This window comes from Vipera berus, assembly GCF_964194415.1.
Source record: "Vipera berus genome assembly, chromosome: W".
NCBI classification, from domain to species: Eukaryota; Metazoa; Chordata; class Lepidosauria; order Squamata; family Viperidae; genus Vipera; species Vipera berus.
This window is the reverse complement of record NC_138210.1, coordinates 47,234,701-47,247,026: the sequence shown is the minus strand read 5'-3', so window position 1 is coordinate 47,247,026 and position 12,326 is coordinate 47,234,701. Positions and strand designations below refer to the sequence as shown.

At 45.1% G+C, this 12,326-nt stretch overlaps 1 protein-coding gene across 21 annotated transcripts in view; it reads right to left on the bottom strand.

Annotated features, from left to right (window-relative positions):
• The window catches only part of LOC308676084 (enhancer of polycomb homolog 1-like), a 282,194-nt gene that overhangs the window by 131,901 nt on the left and 137,967 nt on the right, over window positions 1-12,326 (bottom strand). The window contains exon 1 of one of the 21 annotated variants that reach the window (XM_081341806.1): window positions 589-778. The exons of the other annotated variants lie outside the window; for them this stretch is intronic. The gene's annotated coding sequence lies outside the window, so the exon portion shown is untranslated. Of the gene's footprint in view, window positions 1-588; window positions 779-12,326 lie in introns of those variants that run through there. 21 annotated transcript variants of the gene reach the window in all.

Below are 12,326 nucleotides of genomic sequence, written 5' to 3'. Positions count from 1 at the left end.
AGTATGACAAACAACGTCTTTGGATCTTGGACAGTGGAGCAGCATTACATGTCACCTATAGAAAAGAGCTTTATACAGAGATGCACAAGCCTGAACCTGAACTTCGTGAGCTTTACTCTTTTTCGAATCATCCTGTTCAGGTCATGGAAAAAGGAACTGTTTACATTGAAAAACTCGATGCATACATTCCTGATGTGTATTATGTACCATGAGCTAATAGCAATTTGCTTAGTCAGAGTCACTTGTCTAGGGTATCAATAGAGCCTTGGTGGAGCAGTAGGCTAATGCCTCCTTAAGTAACCCCAGCTGCCTGCAATTAGTGCAGGTTCGCATCCCACCAGGCTCAAGGTTGACTTAGCCTTCCATCCTTCCAAGATAGGTAAAATGAGGACCCAGATTGTTGGGTGCAATTAAGCTGACTTTGTAATAATGCTGCTTGGGGTGTGTGTGAAAGCCCTAATAAGCAGGCATATACATAGAATGAAGGCTACTGCTAAGCTTGTAAGCCGCCCTGAGTCTTCGGAGAAGGGCGGGATATAAATGGAATTAAAATAAAAAAAATAAAAAATAAAATTCCAGGTACATCACCTTGAAAAGGCAAGTTATGTAGTTAAAGATGGAGATATTGTTGCTGAAACCATGTTGATTGGTGGTGTTTATTACTTAAAGCCAAAGTCTAAGCAGCAAGAGCAGGCAAGTATACAAGCTCCAAAAAGGGAGAGCACAGGCCCAGTGAAAGATGTCCCACAGAGAGATCCTGTTGCTACTCCAAAAGCTCCTAAAGCAAACAGGAAGACAAATAAGACACAGATTGCTCACGACAAGCCTGAGGTTCCTAATAAACATGCTAATGTTGAGAATTCACTAACAGGTAAACCTTTGCATTCCAGGTGAATCCATAAGTGGCATAGAAGATTGGGTCATGCCAGTTTTCGTGTTCTGAAGAAGATGCCAGAGTTCGCAAGAGGTTTGGATCTAAAGGGGTGTAAGGTGTTCTTGGATTGTGCTGTCTGCAAAAAATCCAAATCCAAAGCAGCAGCAATTCCAAAGCGCACTACACGCCTGTCAACACGCATTTTTGATTTGGTACACACTGACATAGTGGGTCCTTTTACACCAACACTTGGTGGTAAAAGATATTTCTTGACAATTGTTGATAACTATTCTAGATATGGATATGTATTTCCTATGAGAGAAAAATCTGAAACCTTTCAGATCTTTAAAGACTTTGCCAATCTTGTCTATACCCAATTCGAAGTCAGCATCGCCAGAATTCAGAGTGATCGTGGTGCTGAATTCATGTCTCAGCGTTTTCAGGACTGGATGCGTAAGAATGGCATACTACACCAGACCTCAGCTCCTTACACTCCGTCTGAGAATGGAGTGGCAGAACGCAGAAAAGGGGTTCAGCAAACAATGATGCGTTGCCTACTTGAAGATGCTAACCTCAGTCTCCCATACTGGGGTGAGGCTATTAAATATGCTAATCATATCATCAACCGTACTTGGAGTAGTGCAATAAATCAGACACCTTATTTCATGTTATATGGACACAAGCCTGAACTCACGCATCTCCATATTTTTGGTTCATACGCTATGGTGAATATTCCTTTAGCTCAAAGAAAGAAAGGGGGTCCTGCAGCAAAAAGAATGAGATTTATGGGTATTGATGATAATTCAAAATGGAGCAAATACATCGACTCTTCTCATGTAATAGTGATTTCACAATCCGCTACTTTTGAGGAAGATGCTGACTGGTCCAGGATTCATTCTAACGATCCTGGAGTTTATTTTCCTAGAGATGCTGCTGCTAATGCCACGCAGCCTGATGATCAAGATTCACAGGCGAATGTTCCTTCCACGAGTTCTTGTCAACCTACTGTTCCGTCTTCGCAAGCTGCCGATGCTGCCGCTGGCGACGATGGTGAAGACGAGGACGAAACGGAAGAAGAATGGACGGTTGTTCCGAGACGTTCCAAGAGGCCCACAAAGAGAATCCCTCCAAAACGGTATTCGTGGCAAGTAATGAAAGCACCTTTACCTTTGATTTGTAATGTTACACTTCCTCCTGAGAAGTTCACACAAATCAAACATCTTCCTGAATCAGAGCAAGATAAATGGTTTAAGGCAATGCAGGCTGAAATGGACAGTCTAAAGAAACTTCAAGTGTTTACGCCTGCAAGCCCTCCAGCAAACAAGAAAGTTATTGGCACTCGATGGGTCTACAGAATTAAAAAGAAGCCAAATGGTGAGTCGTTGTATAAGGCCAGACTTGTAGCCCAGGGTTTCTCTCAACGTTATCCTGAGGACTATACAAATACTTATTCACCCACAGTGCGGACTGAGAGTGTGAAAATCGCCTTAGCCACTGCAACTATCCTTGGTTTAGAGGTTTTCCAGTTTGATGTTGAAACGGCTTATCTACACGCTGATCTAGATGAAGAAATCTATGTGAAAGGTCCTCCAGGTTTCCGACAACAGGAAGGGGATACTTGGTTTCTACACAAAAGTCTTTATGGTCTGAAACAGTCTGGTTTAATGTGGTACTTATGTCTTTCTGACAAACTAAATTCAATGGGCTTTATTAAGTCCAAAACAGATGAATGCGTGTTTACAAAAAGATCTGATAATAGGTATGAGATAATACTTGTTTATGTTGATGGTATTGTTTATATTGGTCCAAATAAGCAGATGAGTGAGATTTTTGCTAAAGCTTTACAAAAGTTTTTCACATTGAAGTCTTTAGGATATATTAACACTTATTTAGGTGTTCAAGTTGTCAAAACTCAGAAGGGGTTTAGTCTTACACAAGAAGATAAGATTGAACAACTATTGCATCACTGCAACATGAAGGATACTAAACCAGTGAGTATACCCATGCAAACCGATTTTCACAATTTGACACATGAACCAAGTCCTGAGTTCGAGGATCAAACACTTTATCGCTCAGTCATTGGGTCACTGCTGTCTATTAGCAGTTGGACTAGACCCGACATTGCACTTAGTGTTAATCTCCTATCACGACACGTAGGCAGGGCAAAACAGTTTCATTGGACATGTGTTAAAAAATTATTGAGATACTTAAAGCACACTAAAAACATGAAGTTATTATTAGAACCGACACATACTGATTATGCAGTTATGTTGTTATGCAGATTCTGATTGGGCAAGCGATAAGAAATCATGTAAAAGTACTTCAGGTTATATGCTGTTTTTAAATGGATGTCCTGTTTACTGGCATGTGCGTAAACAGAATTTTGTTTCTTGTTCATCTACTGAAGCTGAATATGCTTGTGTTTCAGACGCATGTAATTCTCTAACGTGGTTTGATGCTTTGGTCACAGATATCTGGACACACCCGATTCGACCGATCACTGTGATGGAAGACAATGAATCTGTGGTTTATATATCTGAGAATCGCTTCACAGGTTCCAGGTCTAGACACATCGACATCCGTTACCAAAATATAAGACAAGTAGTTAAACAAGGTTTTGTTCAATTGCAGTACGTGCCTACACATGACCAGATTGCTGATATGCTGAACAAACCACTTCCTACAGCTCAGCACGAGTATCTGCGTAACAAGATGTGCCTTATCTGAGATCTGCGTCGCTGACAAAAGAAGGGGATGTCACTGCATTTTTTTTAGTTTTGCCAGCTTTGTTCATTTCTGTCTGTACATTTTCCCCTGCTCTCTGCACCTGTGTTACTATCTTATCATGTAACCATAGTGAATGTCACATGTTCAGCCATGTTATGGTTTTACTCTGTTTTGTCCTACTAAGTGCGCATGTCTAGAAAAAGTTTCCTCACTTTTTACTTTTCTCTTCTGCCTGACGAGAATGTAGTCAGTTAAGTTTTGTTTTGTTTGCTCATTAAAGTTTTTACAGTAGAATATGCCTTGGATTTCTTTCTTTGATATTCACCATGCGAATGAGCCACGGTTCATTGCCCTCTGATAGGGGAGTAATAATCCTCCCCTGACACAGGTTCCCCTTGATCTGAGCTCCTGAAGTATCCCTCCTCCTTCATTGCCCCTCCAGGGCAACTTTCCGACCCTTTAAGGGTCACTAGATGAAGAAAAAACAAGCTGGAAAGCCGAGCACCGGCTTTTCCCAGTTGTCCCGACGGCTGCCAAACAGGAAGTCTCCTGAGTTATTCAGTATTGTTGACAGAGGAAACAGTGCGATAACAAATAGTAGTGGTGATAATTTATTTATTTATTTTATTTATTTAATAATATTTCTATACCGCCCTTCTCCCAAAGGACTCAGGGCGGTGAACAGGGCAAGAATAAAAATACAGAATTACAAAAATTAAAAAAGGATTAAATATATGCCCACTAAAAACAATCAATACAAATAAAACCCCAATAAAACAACAGTAAAAAACCCCACCAATCCCCCATGAGGCCAGGCCGGCTTGTTCGAATAAGAATGTTTTTAGATCACGGCGAAAGGAGCGAAGATCGGGTGCCATCCGGAGCTCAACCGGTAACTGGTTCCATAGCTCCGGGGCGCCCACAGAGAAGGATCTCCCCCTGGGGGCCACCAATCGACATTCTCTGATCGGTGGCACCCTGAGGAGGCCCTCTCTGTGGGAACGCACAGGGCGAAGGGAGGTTGATGCCGGCAGCAGGTGTTCCCTAAGGTACTCCGGACCCCTGCCATGTAGGGCTTTAAACACCATTACTAGTACCTTGAATCTCACCCGGAAGACAACTGGTAACCAATGCAGCTCACGGAGCAGAGGTGTAACATGGGAGTATTGGGAGAATCCCAACACAACACTCGCAGCTGCATTCTGTACCAGTTGGAGCCTCCGGGTGGTCCTCAAGGGCAGCCCCATGTAGAGAGCGTTGCAGTAGTCCAGACGAGAGGTCACGAGCGCGTGAGTGACTGTACACAGGGCATCCTGGTCTAGATAGGGCCGCAACTGGCGCACCAGGCGAACCTGGGCGAAAGCCCCCCTAGTCACAGCCACTATATGATCTTCCAAAGTGAGCCGTGAATCTAGGAGGACTCCCAAGTTGCGAGCCCTATCTACGGGGGGTAATAATTCACCCCCCATAGAGAGAGATGGAATATCCGAATTGTCCCGGGATGAAGGTATGCAAAGCCACTCAGTCTTGTCGGGGTTGAGTTGAAGTCTGTTCCTCCCCATCCAGACCCGAACCGCCTCCAGGCAACGGGACATCACGTTGAGGGCATCACTGGGGTGGTTTGGGGTCAAAAGAAAAAGCTGGGTATCATCAGCGTACTGATGATACCCAACTCCAAAACCACGAATGATCTCACCCAGCGGTTTCATATAGATGTTGAACAGGAGAGGCGAGAGGACCGACCCCTGAGGAACTCCACAAACGAGAGACCTCGCGGTCGACCTCTGCCCTCCTGTCAACACCGACTGCGAGCGTCCCTGGAGATAGGAGGAGAACCACTGTAAAACCGTGCCTCCCACTCCCAATCCCCTGAGACGCCGCAGCAAGATACCATGGTCGATGGTATCGAAAGCCGCTGAGAGGTCTAATAGGACTAGAACAGAGGAATGTCCCCTGTCCCAAGCCCTCCAGAGATCATTCACCAGTGCGACCAATGCCGTCTCCGTGCTGTACCCGGGCCTGAAACCCGATTGGTACGGGTCTAGATAATCCGCTTCATCCAGGACCAGAGGGAGCTGATGCGCCACCACACTCTCAACAACCTTCGCAAGAAAGCGAAGGTTGGAGACCGGACGAAAGTTGTTCAACACAGCTGGGTCCAAGGCAGGCTTCTTGAGGAGAGGCCTCACCACCGCCTCTTTCAAGACGGCGGGGAAGCTACCCTCACTCAAAGAAGCCGATATAACTGCCTGGAACCAGCTTCGTGTCCTCTCCTGGGCTGCATAGACCAGCCAGGAAGGGCACGGGTCCAATAAACATGTGGTGGAGCTCAGCCTCCCCATAATCCTGTCCACTTCCTCCGGAGTCACAGAATCAAACTCCACCCAGGTAATATCGACAAGACCGCCCGTGTTCTGATCGTCAGACTCTGCCCAGTCAGAGTCCAGACCGGTCCGAATCCGAGCGATTTTGTCCGACAGATGTTGGTTAAACTCCTCGGCATGACCCTGCAAGGGTTCCTCCCTCACCTCTTGATTAAGGAGGGAGCGAGTCACCCTAAACAGGGCGGCCGGGCGATTATCTGCGGACGCGATAAGGGTAGCAAAGTGATTAGACCTCGCCACCCTTATCACAGCGAGATAAGACCTAATATAGGCTCTTAGTCGCAATCGGTCGGATTCGGATCGGCTGGATCTCCAACCGCTCTCTAGGCCCCGTCTCCGACGCTTCATCTCCCGGAGCTCCGCGGAAAACCATGGAGCTCGACGGGATCTGCACCAGGTCAGGGGCCGCAAGGGTACAACTCGGTCAAGAGCCTCAGTGGCTGCCCTTTCCCAGGCTTCCACTAAGGCATCTGCCGAGCTGTGAGCGAAGGAGGCAGGTGGGGACCCCAGCGCTGCCTGGAACCTCTCGGGATCCATTAAGCGTCTGGGGCGGTACCATCTAATTGGTCCCACGCACCCACGGCGGGGCGTGGCAAAACGGAAGACCAGCCGCAGGAGATGATGATCGGTCCATGACAGGGGCATAACAATTGGGGAGCCCCCACCAAGATCATCCAACCACCGTCCAGATAAGAAAATCAGGTCAAGGGTGTGGCCTCCCACATGAGTCGGTCCCGAAATTACTTGCGTCAGGTCCATGGCCGTCATGGAAGCCATGAACTCCCGAGCTAACTCAGATGATCCTCCCAGAGATGGTAGATTGAAGTCCCCCAAAACTATAAGTTTCGGGAACTCAATCACCAACCCAGAGAGGACATCGAGAAGCTCAGGCAGGGCTGCTGCTGCGTGACTAGGCGAAAGGTACACCAGCAGCAAGCCCAACTGCGCACCAGGGCCGCATCTCAGGAAGAGAGACTCACACCCGACTATCTGGGGAACGGTGGCCTCCCGCGGACACAAGGTCTCCCTCATAACAACAGCCACTCCCCCACCCCCTACCCTGAGCCTGAGGCCGGTGTAGCACCCGGAAACCTGGTAGGCAAAGATCAACCAGAGGAATACCACCCTCTGGGCCCAACCAAGTCTCCGTGATGCAAGCCAGGTCCGCCTGCTCACCCTCGACCAAGTCACGGACGAGAGGAGCTTTGTTAGCAACAGACCTGGCATTCAAATACACCAGCCGGAGCTCAGGAGGCTGCACATCCTCACATCCTCACTCCCGATAATGAATCTCCTTGAAATATTCCTCTTGATATTAACCTCTCCCAGTCTTTCACCATTGACCTGCAACTGTGTCTTCCATTGTACCATCGATCTTTGCACAAATTTTCTGATGTTTCTACTGACTCCTGTTATTTCTAGGCACTTGCTTATCCAGTCATGTGGCAGAGAGTCAAATGCCTTTTTGTAGTCAATCCATGCCACATTCAGGTTGGTCTTCCTTTTTTTGCAGTTTTCCAAGATCATTTTGTCTATTGGGAGTTGATCTTTTGTTCCTCTGCTATTGGGGCGGTTTCCTTTCTGCTTGGGTGGAAAGAGATTGTTTTCAACTAGATGCTGTTGTACTGCATCAGCTACCACACCAGTTAGCAATTTGAAAGTTGTTGGTAAGCAGGTAATTGGCCTGTAGTTGCCTGGTGTTGCCCCTTTTGCTGGATTTTTCATTATTAGGTAGGTTTTCCCAGTTGTTAGCCACTTTTCAATTTCTCCTCCTTGTAGTATATTGTTGAACTGCTTGGCAATGAGTGGGTATATAACAATTAGATGTTTCAACCAAAACCCATGCAGTTCATCTTCACCTGGTGCTGACCAATTTTTGATCTTCCTTGCTCTTTTTTCTACCATTTTTGTTATTACTAGTTCTTTCATTTCAACTTCTGTTTTATTTGCATCCACCTCTTTTAACCAAGCCGCATCCTTGTTGTGTTTCTTTGGGTTATCCCATATCTGCTTCCAGAAATGCACTGTTTCTTCCTTGTCAGGTACTGACTGATTCATTGCAGTTTCTCCATTGATGGATTGGTAGAAACGTTTCTGATTGGATTGAAATTGGAGGTTCTGCCTATAATTTGCTATTTATTTATTTATTTATTTATTTATTTATTTATTTATTTATTTATTTATTTATTTTTGGGACTTATATGCCGCCCTATCTCCCGAAGGACTCAGGGCAGCTAACAACAATAAAAATACAATAATACAAAAGTTAAAAAAGAATTAAACTAGCAGCCCCAATAATAAGTTAAAAACATTTTAAAAATCCCTGTCAGTCCAGGTCAGCCTGATGGAAAAGGAATGTTTTAAGGCCGCGGCGAAAGGACGGGAGATCCGGGGCCATCCAGAGCTCAAGGGGAAGTTGGTTCCACAGGGCTGGCGCTCCCACAGAGAAGGCCCTCCCCCTGGGGGTCGCCAGCCGACATTGTCTAGCCGACGGCAGCCTGAGGAGGCCCTCCCTGTGTGAGCGCACTGGGCGATGGGAAGTCGTTCCCGGCAGTAGACGGTCCTGCAAATATCCCGGGCCTATGCCATGTAGGGCTTTAAAGGTAAGTACCAACACCTTAATTCAAGCTTTGTATGTACTGATTTTCCTGGCTATAGCTGTTATTTGCTGCTTTATTATTTTCAGTGCTTCCTTGATCTTCCTTTTTTCCAAGTGGTATTTCTTGATTAGGTATTCTTTGGTCTTCTTGTTCTTCAGCTTCTTTTCTTTCATCTGTTCTAGCTTGCTTGCATGTGATCTTAACTTGCTGATCTTATTTTCTAGTCTAACCTTCCATTTTTGTGGTGCACTGTTTGTTTTTCTTCTTTGTTGATTTTGCATCCCAGGTATTCAGTTATAACTGCAGCTGTGCTGTACATTAGGTGGTTTGTTTCTTGCAGTGAATTGATGCTTATACTTGATATTGCAGTATTTGCATCTTTTAATGCTTGTGGTAGCTGTTTCTTTGGAACAAGCTTCAATGCAGGCAGCCTTATTCTGTAGTTTTTGTGCTGTTCTAGATGCTCAGTTATTCTTTGTTTCAATTCTTTTATTTCTTTAGTTAGAGGGCTTTGTTCTTCCTGAAGAAGAGGTGCCTGTTTTCCAAATGAGAACAGTTGTATATCTCTGCTGGATTCCTTCACTGCCAACTCCCCCTGGTTTGCCTCTACATTCTGAATTACTTCTGGCAAGGCTTTGATTTCTTTGCCCTGGGTAAACCTTTGCAGTTCGTCCAATTCTGTTTCTGTGAATACTTTATTTCATATTATAAATCGGCATTGATCTGCTAGTCCAGACATGTCAAACACAAGGCCCGGGGGCCGGATCCGGCCTGCGAAGTGGTTTCATGTGGCCCGTGAAGCCATCCTGGAAACATTGAGGGAACAGCCCCCACTGCCTTGGCCCTGGCCCAGAGACCCTCTGTTGTGGGTTCGGCAGTTGGGTCGGACGGCTCAGAGGAGGAGGGGGGTGTTGAAGACCTTGCTGAGGGGGTTGAAGATCTTGCTGATGATAGCCCTCAGGCAGGCCCCTCCCACTTGGTCACCATGGAGACCCATCTGTGTCAGCCTGACAGTGTGGATGAAGATGACCCACAGCTGGCCCTGTTCAAGGACGCCCGACGCAGGAGGCAGTCAAGTAGGAGTAAACAGAGGAAGGCTGTGGGGCTTCTCAGAAGGAGGCAGAGAGAGGCCACGCCCTGAACTCTTTATAAAGGGAATGTGTGGGGAGGGCTGGTTTGCTGAAAGCAACCGCTCAGATAGTGTTTCAAAGCTCCTGTATCTTGGTTCGTGTCTTGTTTGTTTTTTGTAGTAATAAATTTGGCAGACGTAATTCCAGCCTCTTGCCGTTTGTAAAGGGGTTGCCTTTTCTGCAGGGCCGGTAGCAGGCTGGTACAGAACACCCTCTTTCTGCCAGAGACGCTCAGATCTGTCGCACTCCTGCCCAGGCCCCCATAGGCACCCTTGATGCGAACGATGTAGAGCTGGCCATGCCCACCCAGTAGGCCACGCCCACCCTGGCCATACCCACCCGGCCTCCTGAGGGCAACCACAATGCTGATGAGGCCCTCAGTGAAATTGAGTTTGACACCCCTGTGCTAGTCTCTGTTATTTCTGATTCTGGATTTTGTTCTTTCCAGAACTGGTGCGTTCGTTTTAGATATCCTCTTCTTGTTGGACTTGATCTGTAATAGCAGATCATTATTTCTTTGTTTTCAATCACTGTGTATTTGCAACAGGTAAACAACTTTTCTTCCAGTAGTTCTGCAGCTGCTGGCCCTGGTTGCTCAGCCAACAGTCCTGAGTCCTGTAACCCATTTTTCACCAGATATCCAGGAACTCCAACATCTAGCACAGACCTTGTTAACCCGGGCGACATCCGAGCCGGTATGGCATTCTGAAATTTACGTGTCACCATATTTTTTATGGGAGAGACACTCTTTGTCTGACTCCTCTGATGAGACCTGTCCAGTATGGTTGAACCTCTGGCATAGCTCTCATTTTCCTCAGAGTACACAAGCCCCACAACCACGTCAAGGTAGTGCCTCACTGGGGGTTGTTGTTTTTGTTATTATCACATTTTACCTGATTTTCATGCTTTGTAAAAGTAAGCCAAAATCACACACAAGATAAAACTGGGAAATTTTGCCAAATGATTTCAGAATATATTTGTCAGTTTTGCCTATGATGGTAATCACTGTTTGAAATATATTTTAAGAGACAATAAAATTGAAACAAATTAAGCACTGATTGTTTTTTCTTAAGATATTTTCGTTATGAAATATTTTAAATAGGTAGTTCTAGTAATCATGCAGGCAGCGCACCAACTAAGCAGTATAATCCAAACCAGCCTCAGGAATCTATGCTCTTTTCCCCCTTAGCCATGCAACAAAACCTCTACACCCTAAAGTCAATCTGCTGCCCTCTTATAATTAAGTGAAATTATCAGCTAACATATTCCCTATTTTTAAGGAGAAATCTGTCTCTTAATAAAATGAGAGAACATATCCTTGATGCTGTACCACTCTTTCCCATAACTTGTACTTAAGAGAAAAGCTACCATTTGTTAGAGCAGCTGGTGCTCATATTTTGTGTGCATTTATTAAACTCTGAACCATTTGCAACATATCAAAATGATCGGCCAGACCCTCTTACAGATTCATACACATTTTTAATAATTCAGTTATTTTGGACTACAACTTCATAAATCCTAACCACCAATCAAGCTAAAAAGTTTCATCCATGAATAATCTCACATGTGTTAAAGGCATAAGGTTGACCACAATTCTTATAAATTGTATACTTTGATTCCATTTCTCAGGTTCTCTTCTATTCTACCTTGTGCTGGTTCCAGTGATTTAACTGACTAAAACTCCAACCTATCAAAAACAGTACCGTAAAAAATGGATTAGAAACACAAGTTAAGATAGGCAAGAAAATGGTAAGTGAGCACCTGTCCAGCCTAGACAAGTTCAAATCACCAGGACCAGATGGATTACACCCCAAGGTTCTCAAGGAACTGGCAGATGTGATCTCAGAACCACTGAACTATATCTTTCAAAGATCCTGGAGCAATGGGGAACTACCAGAGGACTGGAAAAGAACTGGTGTAGTTCCTATCTTCAAAAAAGGGGGAAAAATAGATCCAGGAAACTACAGACGTATCAGCCTAACCTCAATACCGGGGAAGATTCTGGAAAAGATAATCAAACAACGAATCAATGGAACACCGAGAGGCAAACAAAGTCATTACTAAAAGCCAACATGGGTTTGAAAGGAATAAAGTATTATTCAGAAATTTCTAATGAGTCTAAAGGTTGAAGCAAGAGTAGGAAAAGCAATACTGGGATACAATCCCCAAAATGACAGAATGATCTCAGTTCGAATCCAAGGCAAACCATTTAATATCACAGTAGTCCAAGTCTATGCCCCAACCACCGGTGCTGAACAGGATGAAATTGACCGGTTCTATGAAGCCCTACAGCACCTTATAGAACTAACACCAAAAAATGATGTCCGTATCATCATGGGGGATTGGAATGCTAAAGTAGGAAGCCAAAAGATAACCGGAATAACAGGCAAGTTTGGCCTTGGAGTACAAAATGAAGCAGGGCACAGGCTGATAGAATTTTGTCAAAAGAATATGATGGTCATAGCAAACACTCTTTTCCAACAACCCAAGAGACGGCTCTACACATGGACATCACAGAAATCAGATTGACTATGTGCTCTGTAGCCAAAGATGGAGAAGCTCTATACAGTCAGTAAAAACAAGACCAGGAGCTGTGTCAAGCCCCGTGGGC